Here is a 12,948-nt window from a genome sequence, read left to right on the forward strand (position 1 = left end):
TCGCAGCTATTCGGTACTTTCGAATAGTGCCCTCTTATGTGAACCGGTGTGAGGAAATCCTATCGTTCGATTCAAGCTATTCGCGTGCCCTCGAAAACGAGCCCCGAATACCCGAATAGTATACTTCTATGTGAACGCAGCCTTAGGCACTTCACTTGTTTCGTTTTCAAAGCTATATAATGCATAATCTCGCACGACGTAAACATTTGTGGAATTCATGTTCAAACAAAGAATGAACTTGCATATAGACCCAGTTAGCCTGGGAAGGGATCCATTTCATTGTTTTCTATTAAATTGCCTAATACTAAGAGTTCAATGAACAGTTTGTTGCTGGCAGGTGGATGTGTTTACAGGCACCATTTAAAATGATTACATAAATAATCCTTTCTTCACAGATGCTTGTCTCAGTGAATCTATTAACCGAAATGCCTTTTAGCACAAATTGCCTTTTTCTGCGCATGCGCAAAGTGGAACTACGAACTGACTTCCTACTATTTTAAATGCCACAGATTGTGGAGTCAGATGAAGTGGCCTGATACGATGATCAGTATAATGGCGACTCATAGATCTTCTTTCGCGGGAAAAGTGACAATGACCACGATGACCAATAGCATTGGACACTTAACACCTGGACAAAGTGATTACGCAACTGCAAAGGTTTAGGAAAACTTGTCAAACAAGAGAAATGCCTTAAAAATTTGCCTGCGAAAGAAATCCGTCAGTCTGCGAAGAACTCGGAATGTTGCGTAAGATATTTGGAAGAAACAGAAACAAATGTGGGAAGTTGTTTGTTTCATTCCATGCGTCACCTTTGACTTCAGGCTCAACCAACGTATTTCAGGAAAAATTCACTTCAGAGTTCACTGAACATTCTCCATTGTCAATACGCTTTAAGTTAAAGGAAAGAAGGAGAAGTGGCAAAAGTATTGATGGAAGATGTTTTTCATTCTCTCGAAGTAAATTCACTACTGTTTCGATGTTCTTGCCCCTATACAAAAATATATTTATTTCTAAATCTCCGCAGTTAGATCATGATTCACAGATGCCATGGGTATTACAAATATTATTCTTTTCATCTTCAAATTTAACTCAAATCTGATTTCCCAAATCGCAGTTTTGTTGTCAATACTAGATCAAGTAAAAAAAAAACCCAAAACAAAACAAGCATGTTCCTTTTATCATAGCCGTTCGGTCCTTGTTACCATGAGCCGCCTCCCTGGTCCCAATTTAGTATTATTGCTACTTCATGGATTTTATTTATTTATTTATTCATGTTTTCTTTCAAAGCAGGGTTGTCCCGTTCAGAGCCCCAATGGCCTGCTTTGCAAGGGAGTCCTGCATCACTTGGATGACTGGAACAATTTCATTCTACTGATTTCATGTTCTTTATATGATTAATAAAAAAAAGATATAATTCCCTCCACAAGCTAACATTATATTGACCAAAACCTCATACATTCATCGCCACACGTGGAACCTAACTTGAAAGCTTCATGAAAACACTAATAAAATTTTCTCCTCACCTGTAGTGATTGTACCTTTAAAGAGATGTTACAAAGATTAAGTCAATGACATCCTAGTACTGACACCCGACACTAGGCACGGAGTTCGGAAATTTAAAAGAAAAAGAACAGAAATATCCCTACGAACAATAAACCCGGCTGTTCCCCAAAACAGTGAATGTGAAGACTTTTAGAGAGATGGCGTGATAAATGGTACTAAGTTGATTGTTTCTCGCGGTCGCCTCCCTGTGTTATTCACTCGATTACCTACGAATATTTCGTCAGCCTAAATTCCTCATTCTTGAACCAGAAACATGTATAGAAAAGAAGAAGCTTTGCTTCTGAGCTTTTACATTCCCGGTTGAGTGAACATGAGGTTTGACAGGACACTGAAAGCGTGACTGGTAGATAAATAACTATTTCAAATGAGTCGCGGACATTTGAGGCAAGGTTCTGCAGCCGGTCAGTAGTGATGTTGTGGTGAACTACAAAGCTCAGTCTCTCTTCATTTCCTGCAAAGTTTGGATAGATCTTCTGAGCTAAGCTCTGCTCTGCTCTGTCAATTCTACGCCGGAACTTCGCCGGAGTGTCTGCCAAGCCTTTTCCTGTCGAATAGCCTCGGCTTTTTTCAAGAGGCCAATTTCGTAAAACCTTTCAGCTTGAGTTTCTTCTCGCGTGGGCAAATTGTGACGGTTCGTTTTACGGCAGGATGGAGCTCCACACGTTCTTTTTCCTTCTCCTAGCGGGCTGTATGGCGCCCGCTGTCGCTCGACCAGTGGAGGATCTGTTTGATGATGTAAGTACATTACATTACACTAAAATGTTCTATCGAGTCAAAGCTTATTCTGTATATAATTTGGGGACGAGGAGAAGGACTTTGAATTGATACAGACGTGCTTGTTGATAAAAGATTTTAAATGGGGAAAGCTGCTATCATAATGTGCTATCATGCATTAAAGTACGTCAACGGTGAACGTTATCCGTGTTTTAGTTACTGATTTCAGCTGTAATATTAGGTAGGTACAAGATAATCAACATGTCCCTTCAGAACCGTATCTTTTAGTTGGTACCAAATATGGCTGCCTCCTTGTGCGTCTTTGGAAGCCTTTGAAGCTCGCCGCTTTTGAAGCTAGGGCTGATGATAACAGAGCTCCATGTTACTATACGATTCAGCATATAACTAGGTCTCGCACCTGTAAATGATTCTCCTCAGGCCCACATGTAGTAAAGAGTGAAACATCCAACAATTCAAATTGCAAAATGCGTGGAAGATTCCGAAAAGTTCCTTTTGGGACAGCCATCCCAGCTACTCGACAATACCTTGCCATTTGTTGTTAAGATTACAAACAGATGCACGCACGCGCATAAATATGCGGCAGGAGTTAATAGTGGAGTAAATAAGAGTTTTGGGTGACTGTCCCAAAAGAAACTATTGCCGGTCATCCCTTTTCTATCATTTGCAAGGAGTTTTTCCTCCACAACTCTGCTCATAGGTCCTTAAACAATGTTAAAGGTTGCTGATTTCACTACTGCAAGAAAAAAACAACTGTTAATTTAATTCTACGCTGAAAAATTATCCTTGATTTTAAAATTTGTACACAAATTCAAACGAGATGCATTTTGAAGAAGGATTCACCAACATTAACTGGTTAACCTGGTTAATTTTTGACAGGCTTGTAAGACTTAATTTTCTATATTTGTTTTTTTAAGGGTATCTTATTTGAGTTATATCGGCTACGAAAAAGTGATTGGGCTCGGGTGGTCCCCTTATTTACGGGCGCATCGATAATACTGTCCCGTAGATAGTTTTCTCTCGTTTTGACGTTTGAGTTTGAGAGTAAGCGTATGATTCCGAGTAGACCTAAGTGGCGGAGCGAGATGTTTTTTTAGCCAGTGTGACCCAATCTGGGCCATGGCCCTACGCAGCAGGGGGGGGGGGGGGTGATTTTGTTCCAAAAATGTTCTCTCCTCTCCAATTTTCTTTAAACTCGGGACATTAGATTTCCAAATAATTTCATTAGTATACGTGAGAAAACCACGCAACAATTATACAGTGTTGTTTTTTAGGGCTTTGAATTTTTGCAACTTACATAATTAATTGGCCAACGCATCGTATGCCTTTCTTCTCGAGTGAAAATCTTCCAAAAATATCCCTCCAAAAGTTTGCAACAGATCTTTGAAAAATAATTGTAAATTTGCAAAGCTTCCTCGTGTTGGAGAAACGTATCCCCCTCAGATACCGCTTCCGCTCGGTTGATTCGCTAAGGTGTCAAATTTAATAGATTTCATCAGAAATGTTGGTTTGGCGCTTTTTCATGCAACTAAAATGAACAAAATATGGTCTCATACTTGTCAGATTGAGTTTTTTCCCCAAATATTTCAACAAGAGTGCACCCGTTCGTTGAATTTCAATTACATGAATGCAAGAGGTAGAAGGAATGCCCTCTCCCACACCCTTCACCCGCTCGGTCTCCGGCCTGCACTCCCTCGGTTACGTGTGTCCTCAAGTATTGAAGACTTACCCACCTATGAAAACAGTTCTGTCATTGACTCAAATATCGCCTCTCACACTCCTTCACGTTCAGTAACTGTAAAAAGTACCTGAAATATTCAGCAACACAAATAATTCCAAGAAGGATGGATGGTTAATTAACTTGATATAAGGCTGCGTTCACATAGGAGTATACTAATCGGGTATACGGTGCACGTTTTTCGAGGGCGCGCGAATAGCTCGAATCGAACGATAGGATTTCCTAATACAGGGTCACAAAAGAGGGCACTATTCGAAAGTGCCGTATTGCTGCGTATAGAATAGTATAGTGAGAATCGTGCTTGTTCGATTTTCGTGCAGCGTTATACCATCTCTCGTTTATGAAATTATGAAAATTTTGGTCTGGATTTGCCCTTTTATAGCAAAAATTAGCATGTAGACTGATATTCTGATGTAGTGTTGTGTATCATGATCAAATATAATGTTATTAAACAAATCAAAATCCCGATGGATTTTTTTTTTTTTTTTGCTCAATGTTCAACAAATTAGAAATAATCAGTTTTAATTGATTTAACCAAAATGACCCCCGGTAGAGTTGGGTCAGTTTTTTATTCATTTACTCAATTTACAGCTTTCTTTTAACAAAAATGGTACTTTCCACTGTCATCTGAGCTTAGAAACTGTTAAGAAGATTGTGTAGGAGAAAGAAATCCTTACTGCATGATATAGGGAGTTGATGGTGCGGGTGATGGTGTACTGGGTCGACTTGACGGCGCCAAAAGAAAGACACGCGTGCTGCCTTATGTGACCCGCCATGCCCGAATAGCGAATAACGAATAGCGAATAACGAATAGCGAATACCGTATATCGTATACTTCTATGTGAACCCAGCCTAAAGAAACGGTGAAAATAAGTTTGAACGTTGAATACTGAATAAATTGAATAGGTCAGAACAATTGATATCTTAAAGAAAATCAGACTGTACTTCAATTGTGATAGGTGTAGAATACATTATGTCAAAGATAACTACTAAAAGTAAAAATTGATTTTTATAACAAATTATAATCCCTCTCAGACCTCACTTTGAATAGCTTGGTCATTTCACTCCCTCAGGTCCGCTATTTTCATTCTTGACCCCCCCCCCCCCTCCCCACAAAAAAACCCAAACAAACAAACAAACTCAGAAATATGGTTTACTGACTTGTAAATGGACAGATTTTAATGATGAATCAGTTTTTAGCAGCAAGAACTTGGTTTCCCCCAAGTGTATCGCAGCTTTGGCAAGGAGCTTCCTAACACTATTAGACCTCTATTCTCTGTCTATTATGGCGGGAAAGGGTAAGGTTAGGGAGGGAGCGGGGATAGTGTTAGACTTTTTTCTCCGCCTTTTGTGGACAGAGGGCGCTGGAGGACGAGATTGCAGCTTTAGTTTTCAGTCTACCCATAAAACACATGGGCATGTGTAACAAAATTCGTAAAATGGCGACTACATCTTTATATTTCTTAATATGTCTCTTACATGTTTAATTTTCTCTACCCCCCCCCCCCTATTGATCACTATTTCTTTGCTTTCTTCTGATCGTTATCCGAGTTTGGGGAAACAAGAATTGGGTTCACTTTAATGATTAAATACTCTCATTTTGTAAGAGATCCCAATGTGGATGAGTGATAATTGATCACAATCTGTATTCATTTTTTTTTTCAATTCTCACTCCAGACCGAGCTATATGATGACGACATGGTGGCAAAAAGAATCCTGGACTTGCTTGGAATGGAAGACGACAGGAAGCGACTCGAAATTCGCGATGCCGCAGGCAAGCTTTTCACGCGCAGTGCGCCTACCGTGGATGACGCTGGCCCGACATCTGCCACTACCTCGAACGTCGTCGATGAAATCTCCAGACTAGTGACGACGTCGGTACAGTTACTTTCGTCTACCAAGTCGACAACCGTTTTGGACGCTTTAGAGTGGCCGGAGTTTGAAGCTACCACGCCTGGCCGGGACTCGATGTCGACAGCGGTAACTCCGTTGTCGGTCACTTCCTTTGAATCTTGGAAAGACAGGGTCGCCGTCGAGTGGCGAACTCGCATCTATCCTCTCTGTCTCGCTCTCAGAGAGCATGGGTCTGTTTCGTTTCGCGTCACCGACGTCTACGCAATCCGCACTCGGCAGGATGTCGTGGAGTACCTTATCTACAGACTCTGCCTCCCCGACATTTCAATTCGCAACCTCCGCGCCATAGCAAGCATCCTGGAGTATATTGCCTCTGAAATTGGCAACCAGACGCCTCCTACAAATGCATCTGCCACTTCGTCTGTGTATGCTGAAACAACTCTTAATCCAAACCCTACTAATGTGGAGGGCACCCTGCAACCATCTTCGACCACTTCGAATGCAGAAACTGTCAAACCACACTCGCCCGAGAACACCATGGCAACCGCTACCGCAGATAACGCGACGACCTCTTCTAACGAAACAGGTGAATCCCTGATCAACGGCAACACCGAGACACCAAGTGGATCAATCTCGACACCTTCTGCTCCAGAAGGCCAAACCAGTGCCAAAGAACAAGGTTCCAACCAAACAGCCACCGAGGAAAACCAGCAGTCATCGACGGCTCCTTCCAACACCAACTCGGAGTTGCCTGGGCAAGCAAACACCAAATCCCAACAAGAGAATACTGCTAGTTCCGTGTCGACGAGTTCCATGCGCCCTCTTAGCGCATCACCAACCTCGTCCCCAGCACAAACGTCCCTGTCTGAGGTTACATCTACGGAATCTAGCGAGAATGGAGACTGGAATGAGAGACTCGACAAGCTCTGCCAGGTAGTGCGCGCCCATTACTCGAACCATGCAATGGAGATGGAGGCAGGGGGTGTGTCTACCTTCCACACAATGTATGACGTCATCGACTACCTCATCTATCGCCTTTGTCTTCCGGATGTTACTCCCGACGACGTTCACATCATCGGCAACATTGTAGATAAACTCGAAGCTGCTATAGGCAATCGATCGGCTCCTCTTGACGAAAATAGCATCGGCCTCACAGGCAACTTGGCCGACCCAGAGAAGATATCGATACCTGACACGATGACAAATGTTGAGCCAGTCATCCAAACCGACTCGATTCGTGCGACGATGACTCCCGATGGATTCGGCCGAACGGCGCGGGTTGACGACGTCGACACCACAGCACCAATGGAATTGCTCCACGGCGATACGACAGCTTCGAGAGAAGACGAAGAGCCGAAGGTCACCGATGCTATCGACGATAATTCCGAAGATGACGAAGCGTCGCCGAATGACACCGAGCTTGGGGAGGAATCCTTCGAAAAACGGAAGGACGAAATGAGAGTTCGGGACATACTCCGTAAGCTAATGGCGTAATTTGTCCAAAACCAAACGGCAAGTTTTGCCATTAGATGTTGTGTAAAGTGCTGTAATGTGATACAAAGTATCGAGATAAACACTAAATGTCTCTGAGATAGTCAATGTGTATAATTCAATGAGGACTGAAACTTCATGAACGATTGTAATTTCTGTATTAACCGCTGCTGGTGTGACATCCAATCGAAATCCTATTCAAAGCCGTTAACTTTTAGTGAATAATGCTCACCAAGTATAATTCACTTTCTTGGAATTTGATCCTTCAGATTTTACCCCAAGTTAGGCAAGACACAATTTAAATTTTGAGTCAAAAGGAAGTAGTCAAGTTGCAGATTACGAAGCATGTTTAAAATTCTGCAAAGTAACCATTTGACTTCTAGTGTATAGACGTGATTGTAAATCATTGCCGAAAGAGTATCAGATGGCAATAAACAATGATACCCTCCAAATTTTCCTGTATCGCACTTTCTTTATTGATGTAAGTCGCAATTTTCATCAAAACGTTATTTCCACTTATTCTTGTGTGTACTGATATCTTCATGTTGCTTTGTTGGCCTAATGTGTGTGTGTGTGTGTGTGTGTGTGTGTGTGCGTGTGTGTGTTTTACCATGCATATATCGCACGTATAATGTATGCTAGCAGTCTTTCTCCCTTCTTTCGCTCTCTCTTTTTCTATCATTTTCTCTCCTCTTTCTCTACCTTACCCTACTATCCATACTCTCCGATATATCCTTCTTTTTTTTTTTCCTCACTGACACTTCTTCTCCCTCTGCCAAATTAGTTCTATCCTCTTCAGCTCTGCTGGCAAGCTGTCCTTCAATTTGATTTTATTTTGCATTTCTGGAAATTTGTTTTGCTTGCATGTATACACACAACACAACGGTACATACCAAGTGCATACATACAAAACACAGTTATAGGATATATACATAGACATGCAAGGGATCATTTATAACAATATAGTATCAATATGAATGTCAGAGAAACATAGCAATGGAGGAAAATTTCTAACTGCACCGAGTCAAAAATCGTGTTGTGATGTGCGTATAATATGCACGTGTGTGTGTGTCAAATAAAATGACTATATAATAGTGTTTTTAAAAAAATTGAGTGAGTGTATGTTTGTGGCTAAATGAGGGAGTGTATAAAAGCTTTGAAGGTTTTGGGTGTGTGTGTGTGTGTGTGTGTGTGTGTGCGTGCGTGTGTGTGTTTACTTGTGTATGCGTGTGAATATTTCTTTCTCTTTAATCTTTTCTTCTCATTCATTTCTCTGTTTCCCTCCTCAATTTCATACCTTTATTTTGATATCTATCACTATCTTCAGACATCTACATCATAAGCCTTTTGTATACCCTCGTCGATTATAAGCAAAACATCTCTATTTTTCTCCACTTTCCTTTTCTTCTTCTCCCCTCCCCTCTATCTATTTATTTATCCATCTATCTCTGTCTGCCGGAGTCGTCTTCTTCCTCCTCATCACCCTTCCACTATCTTTTTGCTTCGCTTCATATAAGTTAGTGTAAGATAATGTAATATATATCTGACAGTTACGCTCACTTTCGTAACTTTGCAGTATTTAAGCACACAACTTCAAAAATGCGTCATAGATGGCTCCTCAATCAAAATTGAAGAGCCATTTATGGTACTTTTTTTGAATGTTTGTTTTGTAAATGCTACAAAGATACGAAAGCGAGTGTAATTGCGGAACGCTCAAATGTTGATGCCTCTTCAAATCAACCAGATGACGTTAAGGTCTTGTCAATATTTCCTCGTGTAGTCGTCTCTTTGCCCTATTTAAATCCACACAATTCATACAGACGTAAGAAGCTATCAGCGAATTGAAGTCAGAGTTCAGAAGTTGTAAATACGGAAGAGTGTTGATATAATGGGTTAGAGCATGTGGAAGTCTCTGCATGTTTACGTGTGAGTGAGTGTGCGAAATGCACACATGTGTCTGTATCTCTTTTTGAGGCGTCCCGGGAGGCATCAGATGACACAATAGTTAAACATACTAAGATGTCGACATATAAGCGGGCAAATAAAAAGAGAAAACGATTTATATTGTATGAACAAGTAGGTATTTTTCCCCACTACATAACAAACAGAAAATAAAGTCTGATCAAATTCAGGAAAATTCTATTTATCTAAATCCACACAAACAGAAAATAAAGTCTGATCAAATTCAGGAAAATTCTATTTATCTAAATCCACACAAAAAAGAAAAGAAAGGCTGATCAAATTCAGGAAAATTGTATTTATTTAAATCCACACGATTCATATCGTGTGGATATATTTTCCTGATCAAATTCAGGAAAATGACAAATACTCATTACAAACCTTCGAGTTTCTTTAAGAGGCGATCTATCGGAAATCGATAGCGATGAAATGTAATTGGTTCGAGATACCGAATGAGGGCTTTGGATTCTCGATTGCAAAGTTTGTTGACACGACGATCGTTGACACGAAGTTCGTTGACACGAAGTTCGTTGACACTGCCTCTACGGCCGAAATGTACGTAAAATACTATTGTTTCATGACAGTCTCCTACGAAGTAATACACAACGACATCTTCATAATTGTAGAATAATTTTCAGCGTCACACACACACACACACACACACACACACACACAAATTTAAAAAAAAGACTCTGTGCATGACAAGAACCTAAACTTGCACGATGATTAACACATCATCGTTTGTGCAAATTACACTGACTTAATGAATTGGCATAGGAGATTCTGGTATAAAGATGGTAATTGCTTAATTTTATTTTCATAATATAACATCGAGGTAATGTGACAGAATGAAGCCTCACAAAAAAAAAAGAATTAGAAAGAACAATACATGATATTCAAGGAAAATCCTATTTTTTTAATTTCCATTTTTTAATGTCGGACGGGAAAGTAGCTCAGAATTGATGTTCATAGCTGGAGGGAAGCCTTTATACGTTCCGTTTTTCATAACAAACAATGCAAGATTCATCCGAAAGACAAGAAGAAAAGGCGGTATGAAGGGGGTGCTATTACGCTATAAATGAAATACTGTCTGAAGAATTCATCTGCCATCCAGTTTGTATCTTGCTCTGAATCCCTCCGAAGACCTATTGTCTCTTGCTAGTACAATTGAAGCTATCGATCGTCTCTATCGTTATTGAGTCTTGTTCATTTTTTAGACTCATTTCGTGTCGCTTTATACATAACTATTGAATTAATACGACTTCGATTGGAAAATATGAAAAGAAACTTATTTCATATGCCTCCTACACGTTACACGAGACGGAAGCGCATATATCTGCATATTCAATATTTGTATGGAAGACTAACAGAAAAAATATGAAATAAAGCAATGGTTTATTTGTTGTTCCTATACGTATAGAGGGAAGCATACGCATGTATATCTGCATATAACCCATAGTAGAAAATAACGCAACGGCTGAATTGGATCTTCCCCATCCATCGAAATCATTTTCCATTTCATCTTCATCGGTCACTCATACAGTCTCCATATCAATTGTTAGTGCTATCGCTACATGACGATGATGTTTCCACTTTCTCAATCATAACTATACAACAAAAGATGAGTATCTACTTAAGAGATGACATGAAATCAGAGGACATAATTCTCCATTTCGGTTTTGCTTTGAGCCACTTTTGTCCCCAATATTACGTAAATATCGATTATGAAGAATAATAGGTCTATATACAAACATGTTATCTTGAGCCGTTGATAATACAAATGACGCGAGGAGATAATCGCTCCACCTGCCATCTCTGCAAGTGTTCACATTACTGGCTATCATGCGTGTGACTGCAGCAATCCTGACCAAACACTGCGTCATATCGTATAAGACTGTCATCTGCTGAAGTTCCTAGGAGGGATTGAAAAAAGGCTAGCCCTGAACTGGAGCCGCAGCCTGGATATTAACCTATCAGGTTACATCAACCCTAACAAAATGTTCTGATGCCGCATGAATGGCCAAGTGGCATCGTTTTCTGGTCTTGTGTATAAGATACATTACTAAAGATATTGAAAACAGAGGGAAATACTAGAAGAGGAACAACGATTTCAAATGTAGCGCCATGTTATCAAAAGCAAAGCAACAGCAGATATTGTCTGGACATTATTTCAGCTCACTGCAGTGCACTTTTCCGTTTATGGATATATTTACATTGGCAAGAGTTAAGATTATTGATTGTTGGTGTTCAGCCGAAGACACTACATGGTACCAATTCTAAAGTTGTTTTATTTGAACAAAGTAGCATTCTAGGTGATAGAGCTCCAACAAATAAGTACAGATTTTATGTTTCGTAAAACGCATGTACTTAAAGCAGTATGTTCAGTATGTAGTATATTGTAGTGGCGGATCCAGGGAGGACCGCAACCGGCGCACGCCCTCCCCCCTTTATTTTTTGCTGAAACAAAAGAAATAAAAAGAAAAAATGGGGGGAGGGGTGCGTGCGCCCCCCTTTAATTTTGTAAACGCGCCCCCTCTTTACGGAAATCCTGGATTCGCCCCTGTTGAGCTAAACTTTTTTCACACCTAGCCTGCATAATTACATTCTGATATAAACCAATTTCCATAGCTAACAGACCGACGTCATTCAAAATACTCAGTATATAGGAAAAATTAAAAATCTCAGTAATCAGAAGTCTTTGCTACTATTCTCGAAAATATCACAGAAGGTTAGATCTCCATAAAATTAAAAGGAAGTTAGAATAGCATATAGGCTGTTTTCAAGTCATTTGCTACAAATTCAGAAATATCCATCATAATCTACCACCACATTCAAATCAGAAATAAGTTCAACATGTACATGAAGGAGAAAAAAAAACATGATCGAGGCAATTCTGTGAGCTAAAATAGATTAATGTACAAGAATCTGAATTCTTAATAAACTCGACATTATCCATAGGATTGTTAACCCAACTCTATACACTCTACACTGATAGAGTAAGAGGATGCATTAAGTCCCCCCCCCCCCTTTCTCTATTACACATATGGAAAGTTGCATGTATTACGGGTGTGAGCGTACTTGCAGAAAGAATCTGAAAAAAAGAAAAATCCGACAAAAAAAATCCGAATAAAAGTCTAAAGTGCAGTAAACTGTGAACATTTCAATGCATTTAAAAAGCTTTCACATAATTATAGATATGAATCATCATTATCAGCATCCTCATTGCCATGATTATCATCATAACTGATAAACTGCATAAACGCTCTTGAAGGAAGTTGGCATACCCTCTTCAATTGACGTAGTTGTGACTTCGTACGACAGCAATACTCTGCTTCGCAATCAGTACATGCATTGCTGACAACAAAATAATGTTGTCCTGTTAGATTTTCAGATAAATCATAATACAATGAACAGTAAGAGTACAATTGTCGTAGTTGCCTTGGGATTCGCGCCTTCAGATACATGTGCTTGCTTCTTATTTCTGAAATTGTTATAATATTTATGGCAAGTGTCGTCAAGAGTTTGTCTCCTGAATTCTCCTAGTACTGAGTGTCTTATTTCAGCCATGGAACTGGATATAACCTCATATTGTCAGCACATGAGCAGATTTT

This window comes from Diadema antillarum, unplaced genomic scaffold (assembly GCF_040938485.1).
Source record: "Diadema antillarum isolate AM-2024a unplaced genomic scaffold, OU_Dant_1.0 seq00000135_RagTag, whole genome shotgun sequence".
Classification (NCBI taxonomy): Eukaryota; Metazoa; Echinodermata; class Echinoidea; order Diadematoida; family Diadematidae; genus Diadema; species Diadema antillarum.